Below are 22,442 nucleotides of genomic sequence, written 5' to 3' on the forward strand. Positions count from 1 at the left end.
ATTAGTGCAGCCAAGAGGGAGAATACGAGGATTCCTAAGAAGCATACAAATAAAATTACCATACAATCCAGCAATATCACTGAGAAAAGGAAACCAGTGTCTTTAAAATATATCTGCACTTCATGTTTATTGAAGCACTAGTCACAATAGCCAAGATATGAAATCAACCTAAGTGTCCATCAATGGATGAACAGTCTTTTAAAATGTGGTCCATGTACACAATGGATTATTGCCATAAAAAATGAAATCTCATAGTTTGTAACAACTATGCAATGGAAATGGAGTAGTTTATGTTAAGTAAAATAAGCAGGGCATAAAATGACAAAAATCACATGTTCTCAGTAGTACATGGAAGCTAAAAAAAAATGGAACTCATAGAGACTGAAAGGAGAATGTTTTTACTAGAGGCTGGTTGGGCTGATGGGAAAAGAGGTAGATAAACAGGATGATGAATTAGTGTATACAAAAGTACAGTCAGGCTGGGCACCCAATAAAAGCTGGCAAAATATTTAAACAAATATTGCATCCAAAATGATAAATATGAATAGCCAATAAGAGCATGACAAGATGCTGAATGAACACCATTAATCATCAGAATAATGCAAATTAAACCTATAATGAGATATCACTACATATACACCAGAATTTCCAAAATTAAAAAGAAAATACTAAGTATTGGCCAGTATGTGGGGAAGTAAGAACTCTCACACAATCCTGGAAAGGATTCGAAATTGTACATCCAGTTTGTAAAAATTTGGCAACATTTTAAAGACAAACTCACTCCTAAGTATTCATTTAAGACAAAAAAAAAAAAAAAAACAACTTTCATCTACTGACCTATCTTTATTCCTAGCAGCTCCAAACTGGAAACAACCTAGATGTCTAGGAGGTGGTGAATAGAAACTAAGTTTGATAGACCCATGCAATTAAACATCACTCAGGAAGGAGAAGAACTTCTGAGGCACGTAGCACATAAGTAAATCTGAAAAATATTATACTAGGTTGAAAACCACACCAAAACTATACACTGTGTGATGTATTCATAAAAGTTGTATTCAAAGGCAAAAAATAAGAAACCAAAAGCAAATCGGTGTTTCTCAGGGGCCAGGTGGGAATGTGAGGAAACTCTGGGGTGCAGCGAACTGCTCCAGTGTTACCATCAGGTACCACGTTACGCATACCCGACTGTGGACCACCACAGCCAGAGTGCAACAAACCTTAGCCTTAAGACTGACAAGTTAATGTAAAGCATACCTCAATCAAACTGATACAAACCAACAATAAGAACAATAATTAAGAAAATAAAATGTGTAAATAATAACAGAATGAAGACAGAATTCTGGGAGATAAATTTGAAGTGAGATTTGGGTGGGGACACAGAGCCAAACTGTATAATTCTGCACCTGTCCCCCTCCAAATCTAATGTTTTCACATTTCAAAACTAACCACGCCTTCCCAACAGTCCCCAAAGTCTTAACTCATCTCAGCATTAACCCAAAAGTCCACAGTCCAGTGTCTCATCTGAGACGAGGCAAGTCCTTTCCACCTGCAAGCCTGTAAAATCAAAAGCAAGCTAGTTACTTCCCAGACGCAATGGGGGTATGACTATTTGGTAAACACAGCTGTTCCAAATGAGGTTGACTAAAACAAAGGGGTTATAGGGCCCATGCAAGTCTGAAGTCCAGCAGGGCAGTCAAATTTTAAAGCTCCAAAATGATTTCCTCTGACTCCAGGCCTCACATTCAGGTCATGTTGATGCAAGAGGTGGGTGCCCATGGTCTTGGGCAGCTCCACCCTGTGGCTTTGCAGGGTACAGCCTTCCTCCCAGATGCTTTCACCAGCTGTTGTCAAGTGTCTGTGGCTTTCCCGGGCACACACTGCAAGCCATCAGTGGATCTACCATTCTGGGGTCTGGAGGATGGTGGCCTCTTTCTCACAGCTCCACCAAGCAATGCCCCAATAGAGACTCTGTGTGGGGGCTCCAACCCCATAATTTCCCTTTGCACTGCCCTAGCAGAGGTTCTCCATAAGGGCCCCGCCCCTGCCGCAAACTTCTGCTTGGGCATCCAGGCATTTTCATACATCTCCTGAAATCTAGGCAGAGGTTCCCAAACCTCAATTCTTGACTTCTGTTCACCTCAGGCTCAACAACACATGGAAGCTGCCAAGGCTTGGGGCTTACACCACCCCACTTATGTGCGAGCATGTCCAGGAGAAGGGGTCTCACAGGGGGCCAGGTTTGCTGTTCCTCCTCCATTGCCAACATGGGTAAGTATGGGTCCAATTCTTTATAGGGAAGTGGTAGTTACAGCAGGTGAGATCAAAATTATTTTTCTCTCTTTCAAATGCCTGCATCAATGACTCCATTTATTTTGGAGGAAAAACATATACTACTTTGGGATACATTGCCTATTTATTTAATATTTTATTTGTTTATGTATTACATCCCCAGGTAGATGGCAAATTCCTTGATGTCAAAAATCCAGTCTCATAATTTAGACCCACGTGGCACTGAGCTTGCTAACAGGGTGTGGACAATAATCATTTGTGGACAGGACTTCGGTGACTGGAAGTGTTACAAGACAAGAAGACAACAGGCCTTTTCCATTCCCACATTGCATTTTATTCATTTTCAGTTTTACCCAAGAATGACTCAGAAATAAAATATTCAAAGTCTTGGTCAAAGTTTGAAATTGAATCCTTGTGGACGTTCTTTGGGTTCCGTTGGCTTTGGTGAGCAGCCTGCCTGCACCTGAGGTGTTTACCCCTGCTCCAAATTCCACCTGGCTTTGCACACCTTTGCCAAATCAGGGTGGACAAGTCGAGGCTGCAGGATTTCTGACTGAAGAAAGAAAGAAGGGATCGTAGAAATACAACAGACACTTCAGACGAACAAGGAGCTCAGAACGGAAAGCCCACACCAGAAACTTGGCTAATCTAACTCAGTCCAAAAAGCCCAAATACTGGAAGAAAAAGATCATCTGAGTTGCTTGTGGCTATTATACAAGTAAAAGCAGTTGAAGGTCAAAATGCAGCCATGGGTTGCCCAACAGCTTTCTGGTCAGCGACAGACTGCATCTGCAATGGTGGCCCGTGAGATTACAATGTTGTATTTTCACTGCACCTTTTCTACCTTGAGACATGTTTAGGTTCACTAATGCCTGCCACTGTGTCACAACTGCCTGCAGTATTCTGTGCAGCAATGCCCTGTCCAGCCTTGCAATGATGACAGGCTTCTGTAAAGCCCTGCATGGGCTAAAGTAGTCCCACGTGACCGGAGTGTCTTCCTGCCACGTGTGATATTCAGGGAGACTGAGGAGTGGATGTTCTGCTTCATCAGTAAGACTCTGGTGAGACCATCAGCGTGGATTCTCCGCAGAACCCGCCCCAACTCTGGGTCAAGTTGGGCTTTGGAATCTACAAAACCCAGGGCCAGTCCCTAGGAGACGGTGTACCCACAGCCAAGCGTGTTCTGCTCTACTTAGTTTTAAAGTGAACCCAGTGTCTTTCTCTAAGTCAGTCTTGCTGTGTTGGGCATGACGTCTGCAGCTTGACGCGATATGAGAGCTGAAGAGGGTGCTGTTCTGCCGGCCTCCTCAGCTGTGCCCTGGGTCGAGGAAGATGTCCGTTCCTTTCACGTATTCAAGTGGAAAGAGGGAGGAGCAAGGGCAGGGGAGGGTAAGTGGCCGGATAAGCAAGGCGGCAGCTGAGCATCCCGAGGATTCCCTCCCACATCCGGATCTTCCATCTGGAGAGCCAACGGCGCAGCTAGGGAAGTCGAGGCACACCCACAGTGATGCCAACAGCTGGGATCTCTGATTGCATTTGTGTTTCAGCTTCTGAGTTCAGCAAGCTATAAAAACACCTTACGATCTTTCCGAAAAGCAACTTTCTCTCCAAGCACACACGTTATGAAGTGCTCTTTCTTGCCCTTTCCCTCATTTCTATAAACTCAGAGCAATGTGGATACCAGATTACTGAGAGTAAATTCCATTAAGAATCAAAGAACCGAAAACAAAAATGCATCTGCCAGCTCACACGCCGCCACGGCCTCCTATCCAAGGGCCAGGATCAAATTTCTGTTTTCCGGAAACCCGGTCCCTTCCTCTTGGAAGGTTGTGTTTCTGGTAGCAATGGCACTAACAAAGGCAATTGTTCTTCCCAGCAGAGGGCAAACTCCTAGAGGCAGGGCTGGGGATGTGACTGCTCCTTGTCCAGAGCGGGGCTGGCCCACAGTAGGTGTTCAAGGGAAATCGGAATGGGTTTACATAAGTGATTTTCTAGTGATGGACACAAATTACGATTGAGGAAAATCAAAACAAAAGAGCCAATCAAAATTTGATTTCCAGATCTGCAAATCCATTTTATTAAGAAAGAGAATCTCTAAGAGCGGCCATAGGCTGATGGGGTTGTGATGCACCCCTCAGATCCTGCGCAGAAGCGTTCAGTAATAATACACTGCATTACTATTAAGTGTTTAAACAGTACTTCCTAACTTTTCCCTCCAGGCTATGGTATTGGAGGTGGTTAGATTTCAAGCTGCCCTTATGAATATGGCTCAGTGCTTTGGGAGACCAAATATGGCAGGGAGGAGACCGTCTCTCCAGCTCCACACTTTGAATATTCTTCTTCACACAGACACAGACATACACACACACAAAGTTGCCTATTTACCACAAGAAGCGGTTGGAGTTGGCAGTATAATCTGGTTTGTACTATCTTCTTTTATTTCCCTTAATTACAGTGATTGATTATTCCCCAGGGTCTGTAAGAATATACTGTCTCTTCCTCACTTTAACTGAAAGGGACAGAATCACAGGTCCACAGCAGAAACCGTGTAATTTTGAATACCAGCCTGGAGGTCAGCATCTTCCTGAGGCTAAGCCCCCGCACCTGCTCCACCCCAGGCTTGAGACTGGAGGCACCAGGATTGAAGCTGGCAAAGGAGTCACTCTTTTACATCAGGCTGCACAGACGTATTTCCTCAATGGGCCCCTTGTTCAGAGTGATTCGCAGGAAACGTAGCACTAACCCCCCAGCTGCTGCTACTACACTGTGAAGTGTGGTTGGAGGTTAGGGCTCGGCTGCCTTCTTGATGAGGACGGCCATGAACCCAGACAGACGCTCAGGCTGCTGACTCTGCACTTTTCCGGTGCTGGCTCCTTGTGTGTATTTTGTCTAGGAAAGAAATGTGTAATCAAAAACACAGCCAACCCAACCCTATCACACCCCAACACACCGAACTTGTCTCCTATCCGCACGTTTCGCAAGTTAGGAAGAATGAAAACTACCAGTCATTAGCATCTGCCCCGCCTAGGGTAGCACTCAAATCAAGATTTAAGCATTTTTTTGCTAGAGGCTTCACAGTTTTTGGTCCGTTTTACTGGGTAAAAAGTTAAACTAATTTCCCCACAATATCTTAGGGTGCTTTTTATTCAATAAATAGTAAATAAGTGATATAATTAATTATTCATTCATCTTATTTCACCTTTTTTGCACCAAGCCACAGAACTATCTCTGAAACTGTTAACACTTGTAAATGAAAAATAAAATTCTAAGCCCCCGGATCAACAAAATGGACCGTTCTCTTGGCCATGGGCGTTGATTCCAAAGAGACCTGAAACGCTAGTCCAGGGCCAGATGGGAAGTGGGGTCGGACGTGCCTCATTTTACCCTCCTCCCTTTGGCGTTCTGGCACCATTAAAACAGAGATCTCCAGACCGACAGCACAGACTCTCAGCAGCAATAAGATGCCGAGTCCACCCTGACGGTAGCATCACATCACATGTCAGGCTGACCCCGAGAGAAACTGAAGTGTTCTACCCCAAACTACATTCTTGGACAGGTTTCCAAATGGCCCTGCAAAGCTGTCTTTTGTGGGGAAAGTCCACATTCCGTAGAGTCACCTTCCCTTTCTAGATGTTTTTCCTGATCTAGGAGAGAGTTGTAAGAGTCTGAGAAGCACCTTCCCAGGTCTGATAAGAGCTCTGCAGGCTTCCTCTGCACGATTATCTCGGTCTCCAAAGCTCTTATCTTAACCAACACATTCCTTCCTATTGACTCCTGATCTTTAGATAATAACTTAACTCTTTCAACCAATTGCCTTTTTTTACCTCTTGTGGAGATTGAAGTTTTGCTTTGTTGCCCAGGCAGGCCTTGAACTGGGCTCCAATGATCCCCCTCCCAGCTCTGCATCCTTAAGTGCTGGGATTACAAATGTAAGCCACTGTGCCCAGCCTCAATCAACTGCCAATCAGAAAACTTCTGAGTCCATCTATGACCTGAAGGGCTCCACTTGGAGCTGTGCTGCCTTTCCAGACCCAACCGATGCACAGCTTACCTCTTCTGTCTCCTTGAAACATGTGAAATCAAACCGTAGCCCGACCACCTTGGCACCAGTTCTCAGGACCTCCTGGGGGTGGTTTTCACATTTGGCTCAGAATAAATCTCTAACTATTTTACAGAGTTCAACTCTTTTCATCGACAGTTCTTGGTTTCAAGTAACAGAAATCTACTCCAAACTAGCTTAAAAGGAAAGACCAATGTGTAAGATGTGTTACCCCCTGGCCAAGCCCATTTTCCGCACAGAATTGCAGTTTATGAAGACCAAGCTAACAACAGAAAGTATGAAAGAGCAACCTTAATCCTTGGTTTGCTTAAAATTTTTCTCCTGTGACACTGAGGGGCCCCCTCCTCCCACTGCCGTACCTGGAGGAACACGCAGGTTTGTGAGGGATACAAAGCCCCTTCCTTCTCTCCCCAAACCTGCTCTCTCCTCGGTTTGCTGAAGTGGGCCTTTTCTTCTTTCTAGCTTCTTTTCCATTCTAAACATTTCCTTGATTTTACAACCCAAAAAGCCTAGGAACGGGCTTTCACACTTCCGAATTCCGGGCTCCCTCAGATCCAGGCTGTGGCCACAGCTGGCAGCAGAGGCAGGGGCTTTCCTCAGCCTGGGCACACACGGCCCTTCACTCCAGCAGCATCGGCTGCAGACGGCTCAGCTGCATCCCCCCAGAAGCTGCAGTTGGCAGAGGAGCATCCTCACCCGAGATTCTGCCCCTGCCAGCACTTCCTATTTCAGTGACTGGGCCCTGCAGGGTGCAAAGCCTCCCTCAGTGCCTCTCCCTTACTGAAGGGCACCTCTCAGTCACCTCCACAGGATCAGCTATTACCTTGTCAATAAAAGAAGCATCCATTTGACCCAGCAATCCCATTACTGGGTATATATCCAAAGGACTATAAATCGTTCTACTATAAGGACACATACACACGAATGTTCATTGCAGCACTGTTTACAATAGCAAAGACCTGGAACCAACCCAAATGCCCATCGATGATAGACTGGACTGGGAAAATGTGGCGCATATACACCATGGAATATTATGCAGCAATCAAAAAAGATGAGTTCGTGTCGTTTGTAGGGACATGGATGAATCCGGAGAACATCATCCTCAGCAAACTGACACAAGAACAGAAAATGAAATATCGCATATTCTCACTCATAGGTGAGTGATGAACAATGAGAACACATGGACACAGTGAGGGGAGCACTACACACTGGGGTCTATTGGGGGAAAAGGGGAGGGCCAGCGGGGGGGGGGGAGCTGGGGAGGGATAGCCTGGGGAGAAATGCCAAATGTGGGTGAAGAGGAGAAAGGAAGCAAAACACACTGCCATGTGTGTACCTATGCAACTGTCTTGCATGTTCTGCACATGTCCCTTCAAACCTAAAATGCAATAAAAATTTTTAAAAAAAGGAAAAACAGATTTCCAAACCAACTAAAAAAAAAAAAAAAGAAGCGTCAAATTTTGTACAACATTAGAAGAGATTTATTCTGAGCCAAATGTGAGGACCAGAATGCGTGACAGCCCCAGGAGGTCCTGAGAACATGTGCCCAAAAGTGGTTGGGTGACTGCTTGATTTTACACATTTTAGAGAATAGAAGTTACAGGCAGAGCCAAAGCTGTGCATCGTTTGGCCCAGAAAGGCAGACAGCTCAAAGTGGGACTTCCAGGTCACCGGTGGATTCAAAGATTTCCTAATTGGCGGTTGATTAAAACTGCTAAGCTCCGCCCCCAGAGTTGAAATTAGCAGAAAGAAATGTTTATAACTGAGATAAGGGGACTGCGGAAGCCGAGGTTCTTGTTATGTGGATGAAGCCTTCCGATACAGGCCTCAAGAGAACGCAGGGTAAATGCTCTCACAAGACCCTGGGAGATGCCAGACTCTTAAATCTCCCCTGGATCAGGGAAAGACCTGGAAGAGGAATGGGATTCTCTATGTGGGCTTCTCCCACAAGAGACAGGTTTGCAGGCCATTTCAACACACATCAAAGAAATATACTTTGGGGTAAAAGACGGCCTTCCTTGAGGGCCTGCTATCTGTCCTGTTAGCATCTTATTGCTCTGAGAGTCTTCTGGGTCAGTCTGAAGGTCTCTCATTTAATGTTAGTGCTGGTCCACTGAGCCTGAATTCCAGAGAGGAGAGTTTAATGAGGCACGTGTCACCCTGCTTCCTACAATGGCGTGAAGTCATTTTCCAAGTTTACTTTGGAATGCCCTGGTCTGAGAGGAGGGTTCCATTCAGTCCGTTGTGGGCTCAGGATTTCACTGCTGGTTTACAATGTTTGCTGTGACTTCATCTCCATTCTCTTCCATGTCTCTTCCTCCGCCCAGTTCCAGTCCTCTGCCTTCTCACAGATGCTGTTCCCTGGGTACCCCCAAGAAGGCGTCTGTGTGCATGTCTATCTCTCAGAGCCTGCTTTGGGGTAACAGAACTAAAAGAGTTGATACCAAATATGGACCGAAAAACCTGACCTTACAATGAGATCCTGTGAGCTAATTATTTACTGGATGACTGTCCATGAAGACCCCAAAACAGTTAGTAGGAAATGTGCCCACAGCCCCTGTCCTATGAAAGCCACATCCATCATTAAAACAGTGCAGTCCCAACAGACATGCAGATCAGGTGAGAGGGAAGGCAAAGCCTGGACGATCCCTCTGCTGTTTGGGAAGTTCAAAGTCGGTCATTGTAAGTGTTTTTTATAGAGTTAGGTGCCGTGGGTATGGAAAAGACAATGCATGCTGCCTGAGGCCTGTGGGAGCCTGCCTGGGGTGGGTGAGGAGCAGGGCACAGACCCTCCAGTTGGGGCAGCACTGGGCGGGAGGACCCTGCCTTTGAAATTATTCTGAACCCCCACCACCACCCCACCCACGAGGCCCTAGCCCTTACCCCTTCATCATGTCATGGACTGCAGGTCCTGTCTGGATGGCTGGAGAATCCCCCACTGTCTCCATGAATGGCACCTGGCTTTCAATGATGGGGCTGATTCACACTCATATCCTTATCAAAGGGTGGCTTGGGCCCACCCTTGTTTTCTTCCAAACTAGCAACACAATTTCTCATTATTTCCTGTAGGAATAGGCTGAAAATCTTTCAACTTTTTAAGTTCTGCTCCCCTTTTGATTAACATTCCATCTCTAAATCATTCGTCTCTTCTTAAATTTTACTGTAAGCAGTCAGGAAGAACCAGACCACTCTGCCAACACTTTGCCTAGAGATTTCGTCAGCTAAGCATCCCATTTCATCACTCACAAGTTCTATCTTCACACAACACGAGTTCAGCCAAGTTCTTCGCTGCTTGTAGCAAGGATGGCCTTTCCTCCATTGTCCAATAACACATTCCTCATTTTATCCCTGACCTCGTCAGAATGGCCTTTCTCATCCATGTCTACCCACATTCTGTTCACAACCACTTAGGTGTTCTCCAACATCAAGACTCTCTCTGCAGCTCTCCTCTTTCCTCCCCTGAGCCGTCACTGAAACCACCATGCAAGGTCCCTTCACAGCAACAAAGGCTTTTTCCAGCCTGCCACCTCAGAACCCTTCAGCCTTGACTCACTATGCAGTTCCAAAGCTATTTCCATGTTTTGACTGTTTCCTACATCTGCACCCTGCTCCTGATACTAATTTTCAGTCTTGGTCCATTTGGGCTGCTATAACAAAATACCATAAACTGGGTGGCTTATGAACAACCAATATTTACTTCTCACAGTTCTGGAGGTGGGTGAGGAGCAGGGCACAGACCCCTCCAGGTGGTCTGAGATTACGGTGCCAGCAGATTTGATATCTGACGAGTCATGTGTTCCCAGCCCACTGATGATGCCTTCTTGCTGTATTCTCACATGGTGGAAAGGACAAGGGAACTCTCTGGGGTCTCTTTTATAAGGGCACTAATCCCATTCATAAGTGATGCAACCTTGTGACCTAAACACTTCCCAAAGGCCCCCCGACCTGATGCTATCACCTTGGGAATTAGTATTTCAATATATACATTTTGGAGGGACACAAATGTTCAGATGATAGCAATGATTACGTACTAATTTAATGCAAAACGTGGATGTTAAAGGTTTATGTTAACACTTCTGCTCTTTGTCCTAATATGGTGTGAAGGGCCCTGGGCCCTATGAAAATTCCCGGAAGTATCACACTGGTCCATTATGTTGATGACATTACACTTATTGGAATGAACGAGAAGTTTCGGGTTTGCCAGATGTCTGTTAGACACATGTGTCGTGGATCTAACCCTGGGATTCATTTAGCCCTGCGTGCAGAACATTGTAAGAGGGTGAAATGAGCCATGGGTCGGAACCAGTTCGTGTGGACTGAGCACAGAACTCCAAAGTGTAAGGTGCTCACATAGAAGGCCAGGCTGCCCACCACAGTCTCTGCAGCACCTCCACCCCCCTCCACCCCTGTGGCTACACCTGGGGTCCTATCGGGCCTCTGTCCGTAGAGAGAAAGTGTCAATCTGGGTCAGAGTTGGGTCATCTCACTGCAAGGAGCAGCTGAAAACAGATGGCAGCGGCAGGACAGCCCACTCAGGACTGGGCCTGGACACAGATGGCAGCTGCAGGACAGCCCACTCTTGATGGCCCTGGACACATATGGAGGCTGCAGGAAGCCCACTCAGAACTGGCCCTGGACATAGAGGGTGGCTGAAGGACAGCCCACTCAGGCCTGTCCCAAACATAGACAGTGGCTGCAGGAAGCCCACTTGGGACTGGCCCTAAAGAAGGTATGGGAGGAGCTTCGAGCCCTGTCCCTGGTTACCAGATGTCTGTATGACACTGGAGTTGGCTTAAAGTGAGAAAATATAAATGCATAGATTGGAATTAATGGCTTGGGGGTATGGTGAAGAGCCAGTAAGGAGAGCCATGAGAGGAACTGTCAGGAGAGGAGAGAGTGTTTTCTCAGAGGACCAGGAGGAGTGGGTTCCACAGCTATGTGAGTGGACAGCATGGACTGTGGAGTGGACACCCAGGACTGTGGGGCAGGCACCATGGATTGTGGGTTGGGCACCATGGACTGTGCTAGACACCATCGATTCTATGTGAGCACCGTGGACTGTGGTGTGGACACCTTGGGTTGTGAAGCGGACACACTGGACTGTGGAGTGGGCACCATGAACTTGTTGTGGCATGGGCACCATGGCCTATGGGGTCAGCATCATGGACTGTGGGGTGGGCACTATGGACTATGGAGTGAGCACCATAGACTGTGGAGTGGGCATCGTGGACTGTGGGGTGGGCACTGTGGACTGTGGGGTGGGCACCATAGACTGTGGGGTGGGCACCGTGGACTGTGGGGTGGGCACCCTGGACTGTGGGGTGGGCACCCTGGACTGTAAGGTGGGCACCCCGGACTGTGGAGTGGGGACCCCGGACTGTGAAGTGGGCACCCCGGACTGTGGGGTGGGCACCCCGGACTGTGGAGTGTGCACCCCGGACTGTGGAGTGGGCACCCTGGACTATGGGTGGGCACCCTGGACTGTGGAGTGGACACCCTGGACTGTGGAGTGGGCACCCTGGACTGTGGGTGGGCACCCTGGACTGTGGAGTGGGCACCCTGGACTGTGGAGTGGGCACCCTGGTGTGGGGATCGCTCCTGCAAGGGACCCTTACAGGACCCTCGCCATCTTGACCTTGAGCCCATACGCCTTTCTCCTCTCCTGGGGGCTGCTGAGCTAAGGGGAAAAGAGGAAGTCTGGTTGCACTGATTCTGTAAGCACCTATTTTTGCCTCTGACATTTGCAACAGGATGGCTGAGCTCAGGCCTTGTGGTCTAACGAGACATTGTGTGGTTAGACATTGTGTCCCTCCTAGTTCCTACTCCGCACAAAACTGTATGACTTTGGTTACTTCTGCTAACTCACTCATATTGTTTGCATGTGATCCTATAAGAATAGGCAAAGGGTATCTCTATTTAGAATGACATTTGGCAAGTTCCAGCTGTACCTTGTTAACGATCTAACCTGCTTGCTTGACTGATTTTAGATAAGCACATGTTTAGATTTATGACCCCCTTTTTGCAAATTTTATTGTCCCTTTGCTGTACACCCTTTGATTATGAGTCATACTTTCTGCACCCCTTTTCTTGTGATTCTTGTTCTTGATTTTATTTTAAAATACAATGGAATGTACATCACTCCTCAAGCACTGAAATGTATGTAACCTGTAGTGTGCACAAATAAACTCGCTGTCCTGGCATTGTCTGACAGTCCTCCAGACCCCACTGTCTATCTGTCTTTTCTTCTGCGCACTCCCTTTTCCAGGTTGAGAACACTTGAGTGGGGCTGAGGCTCTCCGCTGGTCGGAAACCCCCCAGCAGATGTGCCGGTCTCCCACACCCTGGATTGTGTGGTGGGTGCCCTGGACTGTGGGGTGGGCACCCTGGACTGTGGGGTGGGCGCCCTGGACTGTGTAGTGGGTGCCCTGGACTGTGGGGTGGGCACCCTGGACTGTGGGGTGGGCACCCTGGACTGTGGGGGGGCACCCTGGACTGTGGGGTGGGCGCCCTGGTTTACGAAGTGGGATTCTTGACTGTGAGAATGAAATTTACTTACTCTATGTTGTTGCTCCTCTGGGAAGCTCCCCTACAGATAGCAGAAATCAAATCAAGTACACACCCTGCCTCGCTCACCTGGGCTTTCAGTCGCACACTCTGGCTCAGTGGATGTGTAGAAGTTGCTACCCCCTGCAGGGTGGGTCCCTCCTCTTCCAGGCATTGTCTCATGAGATCCCCCATAGCCAGATGTTTCCTCTGTCAGATGCAGGAACCGATTCAGGACCCAACGTGGCAGTGTCCCTGGTTGGGGGTTGGTGCTGTGGACCTCTTTCCTTCAGAAGAAGCTGTGATTCCTCTTGTCTGCAGCTGGCACCGCCTGGGAATCCCACCTCAGACAGCCAGTTGCATCTCCACTCCAATTATAGCAAATGCCGTGTTTCAGCACGTGGGTCCAGCATGTTCCCACCCACTGCCCTGCAGCGACGGAGAATGTCGTCTGCCCACATAGCTTCTCTGTGGTTTGAGGTCAGGTATGACTGCAAAGACAGCAAACTTGAGATGACACAAAACGTATCCACCCTAACCCCAGCCACCTGAGTTAACCCGGGTCTCCTTCCCTGCAATCCCAAACACGTGGGTGCAGATCGTGGAGCCCTGGGCTCCCCAGATGCCGCACCGTCTCTAAGCAAGGCACATATGATCAGAAATTAAGGGACTGAAGGGCACCAATACCACCAGCCGTGTCCGTTCTCTAAAGCACGTCCCTGAACACGTGTTTTTGAAGACAATATAGGAGCCGTCTTCCTGGAAGTAGTTTCATGGCAGAAGACATGACTAATGACTACAAATCGACTGTGCATGTTTTGAATAGTGAATCTCTTCCAAGTGTCTTCTCCGCTAACTTTTCTCTTGTTGGGGCCGCGGCTCAGTCCTGCAAACATGGCTTCTCTACACTTAAACCAAGACGATGCCATTTATGTCACTAAAGGCATTTTCCTCTTTTTCTGCCCCCACTGGATGGCATAAAGTGTGCTACTGAATAAGCATTTCACTCCCTGTAATGTTGTAATGTGGAAAACCCATCTGTACGTATTTATGAGAAAGAAAGAAAAATAATAAGTTCCTTGACATCCAAGCAGGGGTGAGATAATCCACGTCCTTTCCCTCTACCAAAGGATCTAGTCCATCATTGGAGATTAAGTCAAATTAGCGTTCGTTAAATAGACAATCAATGACTTAAATGAATGAATTATATTTACCAGCTGCCCCCTTCTAACTCATTCAACATATCTTTAGCAATTGGAATTAATAGCCATAATTCTGAACCCATGGATCAAAAGAAAATGATTTTGGAATTTGAAGGTTCTACTCAGAGAAATAAACCATAAATGCAAAACAAATAGAGAGTCTAAGTCTATATTACCAGAGTTATAAAACAGTATCTTGCAAGTGTACATAGTCTCTTCTTAGGAGTAGGAAGTAAGAGAATATCGTCTCCCAGTGATTTTTATAAATGGCATAAAGGTTATTCCTGTGCCTTTTCAGTATGTTTACTCAGCCTGTTATTTTCAGAAGCCTCCATTGGTTAGATAAAGTTGTTTAAATAGCTGGTAAATCTGATTTTCTAGGTTGTCAACCTCAGGTTATGTCCATAAAAGTTGAGCATTACTACGTGTGTCCTACGTCTCTGCAGACATTGAGGACCCAGAATAGCTTTTCTGGCATTAGATGAAATATTCATAGTGAAATGTTTACATGTTTAATACTTGTAAAATGTTCAACCATAAATATCATTCTCCACAATAACCATAAGATTTAGAAAACAAGTGCAGTTTAAAGATCCCAGAGGAATTATGACTAACCACTGATGTTTAATAATGAACATCAAAGCCCAAAGCATCATTTATATAACCAACTATCCCGTTTCTCACATGACGTGCCTAATAATGTCTTGTACTAAATGTTGATCCCAAAGATATTGTTTCCTTTTGGTAAGCTTTCAAAAATGTTGCAGGTCAAACAATGGGCATGCATGTTCACAGCAGCACCATTCACAGTCGAGGTAGAAACAGCTCAAATGCTCCCCAGCAGATGAATAGACAAACAAACTGTGACATATCCCCACAATGGAATATTATTCAGCCACGAAAAGGAGCGAAACTCTGACCCGCGCTAGAGCGTGGATGAAACCTGAAAGCACTGTGCATCCGACAGGAAAGCACGTCTGTTGCATGGTTCCATTGATGTGAAATGTCCACACTGGGCAACTCCACAGAGACAGAAAGTAGATCAGTGGTTTTGTGGGGTTGGGGGTGGCTGCTAAATGGGTGTGGGATTGCCCTTTGGGTGATAAAAATATTTTGAAACTAGAGAGTGGCAATGGTTGCACACGTTGGAAATTGACCAAAAGCCACCAAACTGCTCACTTTAGCATTAATTGCATGGGGTGTGAATTTCCTCTCAGTAAAAAAGCAGGAAAAAAAGGTGGAGGCCTTGAATTAGAAAGGTCACAAAGAGTTATTCAAAATTCCAAGGGAGGAATGTAACGTAGCAGGAGGATGGAGAGCCTGCTCTTGCCAGAGTCAGGGAGCTTCTGTCCGAGTGCGAGCAGTGCGCACTTAGCCCAGCCAGCGGCTCGAAAGCCAATCATCAGCGGCTCGTCAGCCAATCATCAGCGGCTCGTCAGCCAATCATCAGAGGCTCCTCAGCCAATCATCAGCGGCTCGTCAGCCAAACATCAGCGGCTCGTCAGCCAATCATCAGCGGCTCGTCAGCCAATCATCACAGCTCCTCAGCCAATCATCAGCAGCTCGTCAGCCAATCGTCAGCGGCTCGTCAGCCAATCATCAGCTGCTCATCAGCCAATCAGCCTCCACAGCCCCTTCTCCTGGAAGACAAGGGCAACATCAGCCTTACTTTGTTCAATGCACCGCTGTGAGTAGGAAACAATAGAAAAACACAAAGACACCTGTGCCTTTAAACTCTATCAACAAACAAACAGAGCTCCATAGAAATGCAAAGATGCAGACATCCAGACATGACCTTTTGAGGGTCACCATTTACAAGGGAAAAATATGTGTACTATTGAGGATTCTGCTGGCACCCTGCACTGGGTAATGTTTCCAGGGAGCCACGTGGTGTCAGATGGGATTATAATTTATAGAAAACGTTACAGTAATTCCTCTTTCCAACACTGTTCTCTGAAAACAATGTAAGTTCAATGTATTTGTGATGGCTAATGAATCGCTGTTTATGATTGTTTGTGGAAAACTATCAACTCGAAACTTTGTCATCTTCAGATATGTTGAGAAATGTTCTGTGGTTGTCAAATATAATAAGTCCAAAATCTCAGGGTGTAAAGCACGTGAAACGTTTGTTTATTGTTTCTATTTCTATTCTGTTTACATATATAATAATGTCAAGAATTTACATGTATTTTAAAAACTTAAGGAGCACAGCTGCAGTTTTGTTACCTGGATATATTGTGCAGTGGCAAAGTTTGGTATTTTAGTGTATCCTTCACCAGAGTAATGTACGTTACACCCACTGAGTAGCTTCTCATCGTCACCCCTCCCATCCTTCTACGTCTCCAATGTCTAGCATCCCACACTCTCATGTTTACACATTATTAAGCTCCCACTTATAAATGAGAATATGCAGCATTTTACTTTCTGTTTCTGTGTGGTTGACTTAAGATAATGGTCTCCAGTTCCATCCGTGTTGCTGCATAAGACATGATGTTATTCTTTTTTATGGCCAAATAGCATTCCATTATATATATGGAATTGTATCACATTACATACACTCTGTCACATTTTCTTTATCCAGTCGCCCGTTGATAAACACGTAGGTTGATTCCCTATCTTTGCCATGGTGAATAGTGCTGCAAAATGGTTGAGTGCAGGTATCTTTTTGATGTAATAATCTATTTTCCTTTGGGTAAATAGATACACAGCAGTGGAACTGCTGGCTTCGGTGCTTGGTCTATCTTTAGTTCTTTGGGAAATCTCCATACCATCTCCCATAGGGTTGTAGTCATTTACATTTCCACCAACGGTGTGTAAGTTCCCTTTTCTCCACTTCCTTGCCAGCATCTGTTGTTTTTGTCTTTATAGTAAGAGCTATTCTCACTGATGTAGGATGGTGCCTCATTGTGGATTTAATCTGCATTTCTCTTGTGAGTAGTGATTTGAGAATGTTTCACGTTTGTTGGCCTTTTGCATGTCTTCTTTGGAAGAATGTCTAGTCACGTCCTCTGCCCACTCTTCACCAGAGTCAGTTGCTGCTGTTGTTGTTGGTGTTGAGTTGTTTCAGTTCCTAGTAAATTCTAGCTTTTTGTCCCCTGTTGGGTGTATAATTTACAAATATTTTCTCCCATTCTGCAGGTTTTCTATACACTCTGCTAATCATTTCTTTTGCTGTGAAGAAGAGTTTTAGCTTAATTAAGTCCCATTTGTCTTTTTTTGTTTTTGTTGCATTCACTTTTGAGGTCTTTGTCATGAATTATTTGCCTAGACCAGTGTCCAGAAAAGTTTCCTCTAGGTTTTTTCCTGGTATTTCAATAGTTTTGGGTCTTAAGATTTAAATCTTTCATCCATCTGAGTTGATTTTTGAGATGGGGAGAGATAAAGTTGCAGTTAAATTCTTCTGCTCATGACAGTTGATTTTCCCAGCACTGTTTATCGAAAAGGTGTCCTTTCCTCAGTGGATATTTTTGTTGGCTGTAGATATGCCACATTATTCCTGGGTTCTCTATTCTGTTCCACTGATTTATGTGTCTGTTTTCATAAATCAGTGGAACAGAACAGAGAACGCAATAATTTCACAATACCATGCTGTTTTGCTTACAATAGCCTTGCAGTATGACTTGAGATCAGGTAATGAGATGCCTTCAGCTTTTTATTTTGGAACTGCCTTAGCCATTCAGGCTCTTTTTTTTGGTTACATACAAATTTTAGGACGGTTTTTCGTGATTCTGTGGAAAACTATGTTGTTGTTTTGATGGTGCATTGAGTCTGTGCACTGCTTTGGGCAATGCGGCATTTTCACAGTGGTATTCCCCGTGGAGCAGTGCTCTTAGGAGAATAGGTGGGGCAGGGCATTGTTCCGGAGTCCTTAGAATGCACTGCGGCACGGGTGAAATGGATTCTATAAAACCTCTGTTCGTTTGAAGACATAGCAGACACAGGAAGGATGGAGCCCTGGCAGTGAGGACGACACTGCCCTGCCATTATCCCCAGAAGGTGCCTGCATTTAATGCTAAATAAACACAGGGAGAGAGTGAGGGGATTATGTACTGGGCTCATTTTAAAGCTACTAGACCACCGACACAAACAGTAAAGCAATGAGCACAGGCCTGCTGATGATGAGGATGGCGGGATGATAGTGAGTGTGAGACCACAGCCACTTAAAACTCTGTCTGTGTGCACGGAACACTCTTCCTCACATCTCCTCAGTTGAAATACGCCAGAGAGGGTTTAGGCTTGGGAGAGTAAAGTCATTGTATTCTATTGGACAAGTCCTTTCACCCCTCGGAGTCTTTATTTTCCGTAAAAGGAGAAAATAACATCACTTAACATGCTGGAAAGAGGACGAAATGAGGCAGTATGTGTAATTTCACAGGCTTCTGTGGCATCATTCTCAGTGCTTTAGAAACAGGAACTCATGTCAATCCCTCACCCACCCGATAGCTGGCGCTCTTGTTCTCCTTACTATACGGTGAGGCAACTGAAGAAGAGAAGTAAACGGAATTGCCCACAGTCACACAGCAAGTACGAAGTCAGGCTCGGATGTGAACCCAAGCAGTCAGGCTCAGAGTCTGTCCTATTAGTAATCACCATGCCATGTGTATAGAAATACAAATATTCTGGACACACACACATAGAATATTGTCTAGACACATAAAATGCATTTATGTGTAAACGAAATGCATGTTAAAATTATGTCTACAAATGATGGCTATTAGTATAATCAATCCCAAATCTACTTTGAAAAAGATGGAAAAGATGCACATTTGGGTGGTCTCCTTCAGTCATGACGTGGAAGAAACAGACATCACATACGGAGCCATATAGGCGGGAAGTGAAAAAATCAACAACATATTTGACTCAGTTCTCTATGCACATGGTTACCAGAGTTTGTTTTTCTGAACACACATAAATATGCGTTTACTGTGTCTGTTTAGGCTGAGAATATCTTGGACTCTTGTCTCGATGTCTGGTTTTCTATGTAGATTTCATCATCTAGTTTGATCAGAAAAATCAAAGTCCACGAGGCCAAATCAGAGTATTATTTCCTACAAGAGACAAAGTGTATAGACAGTACCTGAATCCCACAATGTCATAATTCCAGATAGAAACCATGTTTATGGAACAAGAAGAGTCAATGGTGTCGCATTCCCTGTTCCCTCTTCTCAGGGCACCGCAGGGCGACAGGACAGAGCTCTCAGGGGAAGTCAGAACACAGCCCTGGCAGTGATTTAACCTCAGCACACAGCTGGGTGCATGATCTGGGAGCACCTGGGCTTCTTCCAGCAGCTGCCTCCACGGAACCTGCAGAAATAAGATGATGCAGGAGGAGGGGGCACGAGAAACCCGAAAGGCATTTAAACTGTGTTCTGAAGACTGTTCATACAGGCTGAGATGGGAAAGACCTCTCTGCCTTGTTCATGAGGGTAGACAAGTATTCTGTGCATCTGTGCACGGGTGATGTTTGAGAGCAGGGCACCAGTGAGACACTGGCCACGGCTGGATTTCTGCAGGGCTTAGTGGATCTCCCTGCTCCAGGCTACACCAAAGCAAAAACGTGGGCCCCAACCCCCAAGATTATCTCATGGTCCTTGGAAGGTTCTGGTGAGAGGGAGGGAGATAAAAGGCATGCTCGATGACTCTAGAGAGAGACGGGCATGCCTCGACTCAATCACCACTCACAGCACGGTCTTTTAGACATAGACCTACCTTAGGAAATGAAAAAGAATTAGAAATAAAATGTGGCTTTAATCAAGGAATTCTAGCACTATATAATTCCTCTGAGTATAATGAAGGGGTTGCTACATCATAGAAACACATGAAATTGGACTCACCCAAAGTTCTTCAATGACACAAAAGAATTTAAATTTTGGCCGGGACCCGGTGGTTCACACCTGTGGTACCAGCACTTTGGGAGGCCCAGGCGGGTGGATCACAAGGTCAGGAGTTTGAGACCAGTCTGGCCAGTATGGTGAAACCCTGTCTCTACTAAAAATACGAAACATTGGCTGGGCGTGGTGACGGGCTCCTATAATCCACTGGGAGGCTGAGGCAGGAGGATTGCCTGAACCCAGGAGGCAGAGGTTGCAGTGAGCAGAGATCACGCCACTGCCCTCTAGCCTGGGCACAGTGCAAGACTCCGTCTCAAGAAAAAAATGAAAAGAAAGAAAAAAAGAATTACTCCAAATTTTATTGGAAAAAGAGAATTCTACTGAATGTTTTCTAAATCCCCAAAGATGATTTTTAAAAACCATTTGCTGCATAAATCATGATAAAAGAAAACTAGCATGTGCTCTCAATCTTATTTGCATGTTTCTTCAATTGGAGCAATAGTGTTGGTTTAGAGGAGACACGTCATGTGGAATCAATCTTACAATTCACTTGGAATCTTCTCTCAGATGGAAGATGCCAGTCATTGAATAGTCCGACGTGAAGCAAAGTGAGTAGAATACTATGAAATACAAGAATGTTCCATTAATGGAACTCATCTTGGAATCCCTTGAAGATGAGCCAGTTATTTCGGTAGAAAGGCTGTTTCCACGGCGTGCCACGCTGCCCCGGCGTTCGGAGCCAACTCCATGCCCCTGTTTTCTCCGCCACCGGCGGCTCGGCTAACACAGCCTCCTGAGATCTCCGCTTGCTTCTGCTCAGCCAAGCCTGCCTCCAGTTCTGTCAGTACCCACCTCTGTTGAGCTGGTGAGGGAGCGCTGAGCTTGCTTTGGCCCGTGTGTGGGGCTGTCCTCCATGCTGGAACTGGCTTGCTGGGGTGGTTCCCGCTCTTGCCCCCAGAGCTTCTCACACCTCCCAAAGGAGCCAAGCTCTGGCCCTGTGGAAACCACATCCATCAGCGCCCACTGTGTCCTGCCCATATGACGTCTGGCTGCCCTGAGGGGCAGGGCAGGATTTCTGTATTTCACCAGAATCCATAGTGAGTCCCTGGAATCTCCCATCCCCATCTCAACCCCTGCCCCAGGTTCCAAAGTGGAAGAGCTTTCGCCATCCCCTTTGCTGGAATGGGAAGGTGAAACCATGGGAGGATGGCATCGGGCACGATTCTCTTTTTTATACTCGTATTTCAGAGGTGAAGGCCGGATTTCTTGCCCTGAGCTTCCTGCAGATCGTGATGCAAGGCCTGTCCGACATCAGTTCTACATTCCAGCCTCCTTTCCTCCCGGGAAATCAGAGGGATTGGAGACACATTGAAGGTGCAACAGAGTGATGGTGACGATGTTGGGCGGTTGGTGCAGGCGCTTTGCAGGGTCTCCAGGGTGGCATTCCACTGTCACAGAGAAACGCAGTGGGGGCGCGGGGGTCCAGCTGCGCTTTGCATTCCAGAGTGGCATTCCACTGTCAGGGACAAACGCTGTGGGGGGGTCCCGCTGCACTTTGCAGGGTCTCCAGGGTGGCGTTCCACTGTCACGGAGAAACGCCGGGGGTGGGGGTAGGCCTCCAACCTCTCAAAGAATAAGCGGTGGGGCCGCTGCAGGTGCATCGTATGCTTGCAAAGTAAAATATCAGACCCAAAAAAGTGTTGCTGAAAGGAGATTTTATGTATGTAGAGAAAAGAGAAGGAAAGGAGAAGAAGAGAAGGACCTCCACGAAGAGTGTGGAAGGGGATTCCAGAAAGCTGGAAATCCGGCGCAGGTGAGAGAGCACGGACTTTTATCCTGGGAGAAACCCCCACCTTCTCCAAGACCCTGGGCCAATGAAGGGAGTTCCTCAGAACTTCCGCCGGAGTGAGTGACGTTTAGTTTCTTCCTGTGCCCGCAAAATTCAAACATAAACCGTTGAATCTCCCAGATGGAGAGAGATGGGAGGGGATCATGGCGCCAGGGAAATTCTTGCCCTTAAAGCTACACCCCATCATGGACCCGGAAAGAGAACACATTCCCTCAGGGGTCCCGCTGCGCTTTGCAGGGTCTCCAGGGTGGCATTCCACAGTCACGGGGAAACACTGTGGGAGTCCAGCTGCAGCACAATCTTCATAGAAGAGCTCTACAGAGGCCCAGCTCCTCCAGCACATCCCACAGTTCTCAGATAGCGCAAACCAACTCTGTCAGGAGGGAGGTCGGGATGCCAGAGAGCTTTCCAGAGGCTGATGAGTGCAGACTCACCTCACCTCACCTCTGCCTGCCACTTTGCACAGCTGAGAGAAGGCAAAAGAGCCCTCAGCCGACTTTGGCAACTCTCGTGGACAGCAGGGGAGCAGCCTGAGGTGGGACAGCTGTTTCTCTGCACGAGGTCCCTGTGCAGGACTCCGAGCTCAGCAGCTTCAGCTCCATTGCCAGGGACAATGGAAGGGACCAGTGGTGTCCAGCCTGCGTGCCCAGGAAAGGCAAGGGTAGCTC

At 46.6% G+C, this 22,442-nt stretch overlaps 2 long non-coding RNA genes across 2 annotated transcripts; one reads left to right on the plus strand and one right to left on the minus strand.

The window, feature by feature from the left end:
• Nucleotides 1-4,704: 4,704 nt before the first annotated feature.
• LOC144582278 (uncharacterized) lies at nucleotides 4,705-7,047 on the minus strand. The gene is made up of 2 exons (XR_013534711.1): nucleotides 6,709-7,047; nucleotides 4,705-5,178 (listed from the first exon to the last, which is right to left on the minus strand). It is a non-coding gene; the product is annotated as an uncharacterized LOC144582278 (long non-coding RNA).
• A 9,911-nt stretch (nucleotides 7,048-16,958) lies between these two features.
• Nucleotides 16,959-21,752, plus strand: LOC118152722 (uncharacterized). The gene is made up of 4 exons (XR_004741450.3): nucleotides 16,959-17,024; nucleotides 20,428-20,533; nucleotides 21,174-21,299; nucleotides 21,654-21,752. It is a non-coding gene; the product is annotated as an uncharacterized LOC118152722 (long non-coding RNA).
• The last annotated feature ends 690 nt before the right edge of the window (nucleotides 21,753-22,442 follow it).

This window comes from Callithrix jacchus, chromosome 4, assembly GCF_049354715.1.
Source record: "Callithrix jacchus isolate 240 chromosome 4, calJac240_pri, whole genome shotgun sequence".
NCBI classification, from domain to species: Eukaryota; Metazoa; Chordata; class Mammalia; order Primates; family Cebidae; genus Callithrix; species Callithrix jacchus.